Source organism: Rutidosis leptorrhynchoides, chromosome 2, assembly GCF_046630445.1.
Source record: "Rutidosis leptorrhynchoides isolate AG116_Rl617_1_P2 chromosome 2, CSIRO_AGI_Rlap_v1, whole genome shotgun sequence".
Taxonomy (NCBI): domain Eukaryota; kingdom Viridiplantae; phylum Streptophyta; class Magnoliopsida; order Asterales; family Asteraceae; genus Rutidosis; species Rutidosis leptorrhynchoides.
Window position 1 is genome coordinate 85,761,344 of NC_092334.1, and position 11,863 is coordinate 85,773,206.

The following is an 11,863-nucleotide window of genomic DNA, read 5'->3' on the forward strand; positions in this document are numbered from 1 at the left end:
TTCAATGTTTTATTGATATATCTCAATTTAATAAGCACACATGTATATGCATATATATTTATTTACAAATAATTGTTCGTGAATCGTTAGGCATGGTCAAAGGGTATTTGATTAAATGAATATAGTTTCAAAACTTTTGGGACTCAACATTACAGATTTTTGCTTATCGTGTCGGATATATATAAAGGTTAAAGTTTAAATTTGTTCGGAAATCTCCGGGTCATCACAGAAGTCTTCTGCTGTTTGCTTATATGTTAGACAAGCTATGTACATGGAGTCTTACATGGCATATTTTTCAAGGAAACGTTGCATTCACCAAATCATCACCATGTATCTTATTTTGACTGCATTGTCAACGGAAGAACTATTGTAAACTATTATATTATGGTGATTGTCTATATATAGAAATCATCAGATGTCGAAAACCTTTGATTTAAATATTCATTTATGGTATGCCTTTTCAAAAGAATGCAATATTTATAAAACGTATCATATAGAGGTCAAATACCTCGCAATGAAATCGATGAATGACGTGTTCGTCCATATGGATTTGGGGCGATCGTCACAACACTGCACCATAATGCGGTCTCAAGCATTGCACCCCGCTTGAGGGATTCTTAGTTAATTAAGGAACTGTTTGTTTAGACACATAAAGGATTGGACCGTTAGGATAACCGAACGTGTTCATGGAAGTCATCTTGACTTGGCCATGGTGTTCTTTATGGTTGAACTCTTTTTAAGGGCCTAACTATCTTTTACCAATCATTAACAAAAGCCTTGAGGCACATCACGTCTCTCGGATATGGTACACCATGTATTCTATTATGCTTAAGAAAGTTTAGACCATTTTGGAATGTTAATACGTCACCCAACCGAGTCGCTCAATTGGATGAGCCGTCTGAACGTGTATGCCTGTAGTCAGACTGCACGGGCGTCGGGGGTAAGGGACGTTGCTGTCTATTTAGAATCTTCAAGCCTAACGCAGTACCCAGTGACATGTCTTATGACAGGGGCATTTAGGACCAGTGTAATGAATACAGGGCCTCTGCCTATTCATGAGCCAGCATTCCATAATCTCGGCAGAATAACTGATGAAGTCATAGTATGCACTTACTTTAACCTTATCTGAATTACAAATTTTATCGCATTTACTTTATCTATCTTAGTATGCACTCGTTAGAGTTAAAACATCACATCATCCAGCTCATTCAAAATAGCTGTCAGTTTCATGGATTACCGAATGACGATCCTAATTCTCACCTTGATAAATTCATATCTATTTCGAACTCCTACAAACAGCTAGGGATAGGACAAGATATAGTCCGGCTATATTTGTTCCCCTATTCTCTCACTCATCATGCTCAAACTTGGTTTGAAGGACTGGAAAAAGATTCCATCACCTCATGGACGGAGATGGCAACTAAATTCCTAACCAAATATTTCCCTCCTTCAAAACAAACCAAACTGAAGAATGACTTCATTAACTTCAAACAAAGTTATGATGAATCTCTTTACACTGCATGAGAGCGTTTCAAAACCCTGCTGAAGAAATGCCCTAATCACCAATTAGAACGGTCAGCCCAAATCTGTACCTTCTACAATGGTCTTACGGTAAATCATAGGACGACGATCGATGCAGCAGCTCAAGGGAATCTGATGAACCAAACCGCAGATGAAGCATGGGAATTGCTCAAGAACATGACAATGCATCATCATGACTGGAACAGTGGTGAAACAACTTCATCATCTGCCCCACTCTCTGCACTTAACAATCAAACGGAGGCCATCAAATCCCTCACAGATAAGATGGAATCTCTTGCAAAGCAACTCGGAGAATTGAAGACGCAACCGCAGCTGGTTAACCAAGCTCAGGCTTGTGCTAATTGTACCAACCCGCAACCTACTGAAGACTATCAAGTTGAGTACGAAAACCCTGACGGTTCAGTCTGTTACGTTCAATACCCACGGTCAAACGAAGACGAGTTTGGTTCTGGAAATTGGTCAGCCTCTAGGGGACTCATATAAGGAGCCATGGACACTGGTCTCACCTCATTTCAGTTTGTATAGAGGTCGTGGTGACTGAACGAAGTCAGCCTTTGTTTCAAACCCTAGTCTTTACTTGAAACTTACTTTACACTTTTTGTTAAATGATGAATGATGATGATACTTAAGACCTAATTTACATACATTTAAACCTTTGGGAACAATTTACCGACTTAGTACCTTTTGACTTAGGTTGAGGATTTTCGGAGCAACCACTTTGCTTACTTTACCGCGTACCGACTTTTACTACCTTATCACTGTGAGTTATAGCATCCCTTTTTACTTTAGCTATTTTGGGAACTGAGAATACATGCGCATTTTACGTTTTACATACTAGGCACGAGTCCTTAAACTTTATATATGTGTGGGTTATACAACAGCATAAACTTTCCCCTTAGCTCGGTAACGTTTAGTCATTGGTCTTTGAACCGGTGCACGCGAATCTTAGATATGGATCCATAGGGTTTGACATCCCCACTCGGGCTAGTAGCGCTAGCATTTAACGGGTGTTTAATACTTCATAAACATACGCACTCACCAAGTGTACTTTTAGGGGGTGATAAACGTTAAGTTAGTTACCAAGTGCCCACGGTTAAACATATACTTTATCATACTGTTTTGAAACGCTGTTTGCAGCACTGAATCTCTTGGCCTACCTTACATTACTGTTATACTTAAACTATAGCTCACCAACATTCGTGTTGATGTTTTTAAGAATGTTTTTCTCAGGTGTTTAAGGTTGCTTGCTTCCGCTGTTGTACTAGTCTTGCTGATTAGCCACCCACTGCCTTATTAGAGATGTTACCGCATGAAACATTTTATCTTGTATTCAAACTTTATTATTTTTGAACAATGGTTTGTAACGACCTAAGGGACACGTACTATTATTACTTACTTCCGTTCATAGAAGCATACTGTTGGTTGTAAAACATTTGACGTTGGTTATGAAGTCACCTTTTTTTTCATGAATGCAAACTTATTTTGAAAACGCATGTAGTGTTTGACCTTGTATGATCCTGTTGTTGATGGTCCGTACATATTGATTTAGTACGGGGCGTCACATTTGGTATCAGAGCATTGGTTGTAGGGAATTAGGTTGCATTAGTGAGTCTGGACCGACCCGAGTAGGATTCACTAATAGGACTAATCTACAACTTGCTAGTTTACCTGTATCTGCGGAACTTACTGCATGCTGCTGCTTACTTTTGCTACTATATGCCGTATACTGCTACATGTTTACTTTACTGCATGCTACTGTATGCTTCGATTGCATGATACTTCTGTACGATTTGTTAATATTTCCATGCTACTTACTGCTATACATAATCTAGACTGTCGTAGTTACTTTGCCTAATACGTGCTTGCTTTATGACTTACTGACATGGAAAAAGTTATTTTTTCTTGTTCAGATGTCGGATGCCCCGCCCACTATCATTCACTTGGAGAGCGACTCAGACTCATCGACCACCTCACCTACCGTTGTTGCTAACTCGATCCCGTCATCTACACCTTCCAGTGACTCCGGCGCTTCATCCTCCGGAGCTAGTAGCCATGCACCCGGCCCAGTGATTTCCTCAGACAGAGCCGAGGACCTACAGGAGATTCCAGCTCCACTTGTCGCAGGACCCTCGGATCCACAGCACCATTCCGGTGGTGCTGTGATTTCCGCGAAACTTGGGGAAGGTCCAGTCCATAATGAGCATAACCATTGGTGCTGACGCCTTCCTGATGGACGTCTCGTGCCGATCGGGCCTGCCAGATACCGACAGATGATGGCCGCCCGAGGAGAGCCACCCGTGCAGCCACCCCCAGCCGATCTAGACGACCCATCATCCGCCGATTCTTTATCCGACGACTCATCCTCTGACGACTCTAGTGACGAGGATTCAGATGAGGACCCTGATGATGCGCCTGTACAGCCACCCTCCACCCTGCCGAAGAAGCGGTACCATTTCGATGGTACCGTCATTCCAGGGATTAATGGAGGTCGACCATTCATTGACGCTCATGGTCGGCGTCGTAAGGTTACCGCCCGCAAGCGGCTTGTGCCGTATCCTGCTGATCCCTTCATCTGTAAGCCTTACCGTTACGCAGCCTCTACTTCTGGAGCCAGACCGTCTGCACCACCGGTACCACCTGCACCACCAGCATCGCCTGCCCCACCATCTCCCTCCGTCGAGAAATTGACGAGGGAAGTGGAGATCCTCCGTGCTCGGGTAACTGAGCTCGAGGACCAGATGTCCCACGTAATAGACATCCTACACCCACCATCACCTTAGGACTTTTGTAGTAGATTTCATTATGTAATCTCATTTGTAGTTTTATGTTTTACTTATGTATTGTATGAACCTATGCGAATGTATGCAACTTATTATTAATGAATGGAACTTTGTGTTGTTTAATTCTTGCACAGTGTTCTATTTACGTTACTGTGTGATGAATTTGTGGTATCTGAATCTATTTGCGTTACTTAATTAGCATGTGTTGTGTTGATTCCATGCTGGTTACCATATACTGTATTATTACTATTTGAATACTTGATTTTGACTTGAGTCAAAAATTTTGTTTAGAAAATCAATGGCCAACGGAAGATCAACACCCACCACAGCCCAAATCGAGGAAATGATCAATGAACGAGTCGCCGCAGCTTTAGCGGAAATGAACCCCCAAGCTCCACCACCACCGGTTATCCAGCCCATTCGTAATGGGTGAACATACAAAGAGTTTCAAAGCTGCAAGCCCCACAACTTTAGTGGAACTGAGGGGCCAGTTGGTCTCACTAGGTGGTTTGAGAAATTAGAATCTGTGTTTCGAGTTAGTAACTGCTCAGAGGCAAACAAAACCAAGTATGCTTTATGTACGCTGTCTGACGGCGCACTAACTTAGTGGAACACATTGGCTCAAGCAAAGGGTATTGATGAGGCGTTTGCTACCCCATGGGAGGAATTCAAAGGGGCCATGATTAAGGAATATTGCCCTAGGACAGAGATCCAGAAGATGGAGATTGAGTTTATGCAGTTGAAGGTTGTGGGAAACGATCTCGATGGTTACAACCGTAGGTATCTAGAATTAGCCCTGATGTGTCCTACCATGGTTACCTCGGAGTTTAAGCGCATGGAAAGGTACTTGTGGGGACTTCCTAAGTACATTAAGGGAAATGTCACCTCATCTAAGCCACCAAACGTCCAGGAAGCAATGCGCATGGCGCACACTTTAATGATCATTGATGAACCGGAAAAGGCTAAGTCCGAAGCGGGTAGTAGTGATAAGCGTAAGTGGGATAACAACAAGGGGAGAGCCTATGATCAAACCCCCGCTAAGAGGCACAACAACGGTGGGAATCCCAATCCGAACACCAACTCGAACCCCAACTACAAGGGTACTCTACCACAATGCAAGAGGTGCTACAAGCACCATACCGGGTATTGTAACGTTGTTTGTGAAAAGTGCAAAAGATCGGACATATTGGAAGAGACTGCAAGATCACCACCATGACTGGAAAGCCGAACCCCAATGGACCGAGAAAGTGTTATGAATGCGGGTAGATGGGCCACTTTAGAAATGAGTGTCCCAACAAGCGAAAGGACGGCGGACCACCGCGTGGTAGAGCTTTCAATGTTAATGCAAGGGATGCACGTGAGAACCCCGTCTTGGTGACAGGTATATTCACTATCAACAATCTGTTAGCTTCTGTCTTATTTGATACTGGTGCCGATAGAAGTTATGTATGTAGACACTTTTGTGATAAAATAAATTGGTCATTAGTTCCTTTAAAGGAGAGTATGCTTGTAGAGGTAGCCAATGGGAAACTTGAGAAAGTTGACCAAATTAGCCGAGGAGCTATTTTCAACATAGCTGGTGTGGATTTTGAGATTGACTTGATACCCATTAAGTTGGGGAGCTTTGATGTTATTGTCGGTATGGACTGGTTGGCCAAGATAAGGGCCGATATTATCTGTGGAGATAAAGCTCTTCGTATACCACACGGAGATGGTGAGCCACTGATCATTTACGGAGAGGGATGTTCCTCGAAGCTAAACCTCATTAGTTGCGTGAAAGCGCAAAAGATCATGAAGAAAGGACGTCTTGCTGTGCAAGTACATGTGAAAACATTAGAAACCGAGGTGAAGAGTGTGAACGATGTACGAATTGTGAACGAGTTTTTCGATGCCTTTCCGAAAGAATTACCTGGATTACCGCCGCCGAGAGCAGTAGAGTTTCAGATTGATTTAGTGCCAGGAGCTGCACCTGTAGCTCGCGCACCTTATCGACTCGCACCTTCAGAAATGCAAGAGTTGCAGAGCCAACTACAAGAACTGTTAGACCGTGGATTTATCCAACCAAGTTTCTCGCCTTGGGGCGCACCTGTTTTATTTGTGAAGAAGAAGGACAGATCATTCCGTATATGTATCGACTACCGTGAACTCAACAAATTGACGATCAAGAATCGGTATCCTCTTCCCCGAATTGACGATCTTTTCGATCAGCTACAAGGATCAAGCGTTTACTCTAAGATCAATTTGCGATCCGGTTATCACCAGTTGGGGGTGAAAGGGAGCGACGTGATGAAGACTGCGTTCAGAACTCGTTATGGTCATTATGAGTTTCTCGTGATGCCATTCGGTTTAACCAACGCACCTGCCGTGTTCATGAACCTCATGAATCGTGTCTGCAAGCCATACTTGGATAAGTTCGTTATCGTCTTCATAGATGATATCCTCATCTACTCCAAGAATGAAGAAGAACATGAACAACATCTTCGTCTAGTGTTGGAACTCTTGAGACAAGAGCAACTTTACGCCAAATTCTCCAAGTGTGAATTTTGGTTGAAGGAAGTCCAATTTCTGGGTCATGTTGTGAGCGACCATGGTATCAAAGTTGATCCCGCCAAGATTGAAGCTATCAGTAGGTGGGAGACCCCCACTACTCTAACTCACATCCACCAATTTTTTGGTCTCGCCGGTTACTACAAAAGATTTATTGAAGGATTTTCTCTAATTGCGCGTCCTTTGACCGCACTGACTCACAAAGGGAAGAAGTTCATTTGGGAACCTGAATAGGAATCAGCATTTCAAACTTTGAAAAAGAAGTTAACCACTGCACCTATCTTATCACTTCCTGAAGGCAGTGACGATTTCATCGTTTATTGCGATGCTTCGAAAAGTGGTTTTGGTTGTGTACTGATGCAACGCACAAAGGTTATCGCTTACGCCTTTCGTCAACTGAATATTCACGAGTGAAATTACACAATGCACGATCTCGAGCTTGGAGCCGTCGTCTTTGCATTAAAGCTGTGGAGACACTATCTTTATAGAACTAAAAGCACTATTTTCACCGATCATAAAAGCCTCCAACACATCTTTGATCAGAAGCAACTTAATATGATACAGCGTCGATGGATCGAGATGCTGAATGACTATGATTGTGAACTTCATTATCACCCTGGCAAGGCCAATGTTGTAGCTGACGCTTTGAGCCGAAAGGAGAGGATGGCACCTCTTCGTGTTTGGGCATTGAACATCACCATCCATTCAAATCTCAACAGCCAGATCCGAGTAGCCCAAGATGAGGCTCTCAAGGAGGAGAATATATCTCATGAACATTTGAACATACTCATCTCTCGATTCGAGGTTAAGGAGACTGGACTTCGATATTTTACCGGAAGGATTTGGGTACCTCGTTATGAAGATCTATGGAGCCTTATTTTAGATGAAGCCCACAAGTCGAGATATTTGATTCATCCCGGAGCGGGCAAAATGTACCATGATCTTAAGGAAAAGTATTGGTGGCCGAATCTTAAGAAGGATGTTGCAACTTATGTTGGTAAGTGTTTGACTTACTCGAAAGTTAAGGCCGAACATCAGAGGCCTTCTGGATTACTTCAACAACCGGAAATCCCGCAATGGAAGTGGGAGAGGATAACAATGGATTTCATTACAAAGCTACCAAAGACAGTGGGCGGATACGATACCATTTGGGTTATCGTTGACCGTCTTACCAAATCTACACACTTCTTGGCTATGAAGGAAATGGATACTGATAAGGCTAAAAAGGAACATATATTTCATAGCATTATCCCTCAAGAAAGACAAGATTTTAGTTGCAATTGTTCTATTTTCAAGTAATATTCGTTTATATTAAATAAGTGCGAAGACAAAAGGCAGATTCGACGAATTGAAGACACAAAGGTCCGAAAAGCTAAAAAGTACAAGATACAATTAAAGTGGTTCAATTTATTGATGAGAAACGTCTAAAAATGACAAGAGTACAAGACGCAAAACACAAAGTACACGATATAAAATAGTACGAAAGAGCGTTCGAAAATCCGGAACCGAGGCATGAACCAACTTTCAACGCTCGACGCAACGGAGCTGAAAGTACAAGTCAACTATGCACAAGAATATAATATAATATTTAAATAATTCATAATAAGAATAATATTAAATAATAAAAAGTTGTTAATTGAGCATAGTTCAGGGGTCATAAGTGAAAATTTTAATTTATCATTTGCCTATAAAAGGCCATCTAAATCGATGATTTAGAGACACCTTTTTCCAATCTTCTTTCTTTCTTATGTAATTTATATTTATATTTATAATATTAAGTTTAATTTAAGATTAATAATAATTGGGTTATTGTAAGAAATGTTTTACGGGTTTTAAAGTAGGAACTCTGTCCGTGTAACGCTACGCGATTAATCACCAATGTAAGCTATGTTCTTCCTTTTTAAATTAATGTCTAGTAGCTAAGTCATTATTATGCTTATTTAAATTGAAGTAATCGTGATGTTAGGCTAAATATTAAGATGGGGTAATTGGATTTTTTTACCATAATTAGGGTATGGACAAAAGACCGACACCTGTGGACTTTGGACCATGGACAATTAATAGATGGGGGGTATTGTCTAAAATTGAGCGACAACTCATGGGAGCCTGTCGAACCTATCTTCAAATTAATTAATCTAAATAATAATAAAATGGTTATGGATGTCCTATTTAGTGACGTTTATACGACATCCTTTACAATCATTTAATTAATTATTTGGGTTGGGTAATTTATTATTCACTACGGCCAAGTGGATAAATTAATATTCATGGACCAATAAAACAGGGGTGGATTACATTTAAGGACACTTGGTGTAATTGTTAACAAAGAATTAAAACCTTGGATTACACGCAGTCGTTAACCTGGTGTAATCATTAAACAAAGTATTAAGACCTTGTTACAGTTCGGATCCCTAATTAGTTGGATTATTTGACTTCGGGAATAAGGATAATTTGCCGAGCATTTTATAATTATGACCGGTGAACTATTTTGGACAAAAACCACATAGGTTTCAAATAATCCAGGACAAAGGACAATTAACCCATTGGACAATTCATTAAAATCAAAAAGTCAAACATCATGGTTACGGAAGTTTAAATAAGCATAATTGTTTTATTGTATTTTTCATCGCACTTTTATTTTCTGTCATTTTATTTTCTGTCATTTTATTTATCGCAATTTATTTTACGCACTTTAATTTTTGTCATTTATTTTTACGCTTAAAATCGACAAACCGGTCATTAAACGGTAAAACCCCCATTTTATAATAATACTACTACTTATTTATATATATATTTTTATAAATAAACTTAATAATATAGCGTTAACTTCACCAGCTCCCTGTGGAACGAACCGGACTTACTAAAAACTACACTACTCTACGATTAGGTACACTGCCTATAAGTGTTGTAGCAAAGTTTAGGTATATCCACTCGATAAATAAATAAATAAAACTTGTGTAATATTTCGTCGCATTTTGTAGTAAAAATTAATACTATTTCGTACACCCCGCTGCACACATCAAGTTTTTAGCGTCGCTGCCGGGGAGCGCTAAAACGCTATATTTTTAATTATAATAATATTGAAATAGAATATAATAATATAATAATATTGAAATAGAATATAATAATATAATAATATTTTAGAATCAAAATTTGATACGTAAAGTTTTAAAAAGTCGTATTTATTAAATACTTCAGGGGTATATTATGTAACTTGTAATTAATAATTTCTATCATGTCGCTTTCATGTAAATAGTAAATTAATTAATTTCTTTTCATTTACTATTCATGAATAGTAAATGAATTAAAAAAAAAAGTTTTGAAAAAAAATAATAATTATAAAAAAATTATTAATTTGTAAAAAAAAAATCGTTTTTTTAAAAAAAAAAAGTTGTAAAAAAAAACGTTTTTTTTAAGAAAAAAAATTCGTTTTTTTAAAAAAAAAAAAAAAAAAAAATTTGTAAAAAAAAAATTCGTTTTTTTAAAAAAAAAAAAATTAAAAAAAAATTTTTTTTAAAAAAATAATAAATAATAATTTTTTTTTTAAGTTTTATTACCTTTAGATTTTTAGACTATAGTTACAATTTTTAGTATTAAGTTTAGTTTTGCATAGTTATTTTTATTTCTAGAATTTTTAGGTTTGCCGTAAAATCTCTTAAGTGCTTATTCCTTAGACTAAGATTTAGGTGCTTTAGAATTTTGCGACGCCGTTTTTCGCGCTACTTTCTTATTTTTATTTTTCGACGCCTATTTTTCGACCTTTTATTTTTCGACATTTTTCGACGCGCAATCTATTTCTTTCTTATTTCTCGACGCTCTAGTTTTTAGGACTTAGAATTTTCTCTATTTCTTATCTAATTCTCAAACGGAAAGAAAAATTATTTAAGCGGTTAAGTTAATAGACGTTGACATTTTTCTGGTTCGTAGTAATAGTTGGATTTGTTAGTGGCTAGTTGTGGGCTTCCGATTTAAAGGGTCCTGGCTACCTGCTACATCTTTTGGCTATTCGAAACGTGGGCAAAATCAGAAAAGTCTATTAATTGGACAACTTATATAAGTTTTTCTTATTTTTTTTATAACTACTAGGATATTCTGTGAATGCACCGAGCAAAACGTTCACCACCTTTCATACGTTCACCACCTGTAACACGATCAAGACATTTAGCAAATATTGTCGCCGTTGATTTTTCTTTAGAATCATCATCTAGACGACCAAGTACTCCAACTCAAATTTCCGATAATCCAATTTTTAAACCCTAAATATAAAGGCTCTCACAACCAAGAACCCGGAGGATATTCAAGGACAATTCCAAGATCCTGAACCACTAATCATTCCTCCTGAACCACAAACCGTTAAATCAGAATCTTCTAGTGATTCGTATTCAACAAATTCAATTATGGAAGTAACGGAACCTCTAAGTATGGAAGATCGAATGAGAGCCACACGCACGGGCCAAGGTCACGCCATTATTCAGCCAGATGTTAGAGCATCAGATTATGAAATCAAAGGACAAATCCTACACATGGTAACTAATCAGTGCCAATATAGTGGTACGCCGAAGGAAGATCCAAACGAACATCTTCGTACGTTTAATAGGATCTGTACACTATTCAAAATCCGAGAAGTTGAGGATGAACAGATCTATCTCATGTTGTTTCCCTGGACTTTAAAAGGAGAAGCCAAAGATTGGTTAGAATCGTTACCTGAAGGGGCGATTGACACATGAGATGTTTTAGTTGAGAAATTTCTTAAAAGATTCTTTCCGGCATCTAAAGCCGTGAGACTTCAAGGAGAAATTGCCACGTTCGTGCAAAAACCAAATGAAACATTATATGAGGCGTGGACAAGATTCGGAAGGATGTTGAGAGGATGTCCTCAACACGGATTAGATACTTTTCAAATAGTGCAAATCTTCTATAAAGGCGTAAACATCGCTACATGAAAAGATATCGACATAACAGCTGGTGGTTTCATTATGAAGAAAACCGCAACT

The 11,863-nt window shown here is 39.0% G+C and overlaps 1 non-coding gene across 1 annotated transcript; it reads right to left on the reverse strand.

The window, feature by feature from the left end:
- Positions 1-1,461: 1,461 nt before the first annotated feature.
- On the reverse strand, positions 1,462-1,568 carry LOC139895198 (small nucleolar RNA R71). Its single transcript, XR_011775660.1, has one exon. It is a non-coding gene; the product is annotated as a small nucleolar RNA R71 (small nucleolar RNA).
- Positions 1,569-11,863: the final 10,295 nt, after the last annotated feature.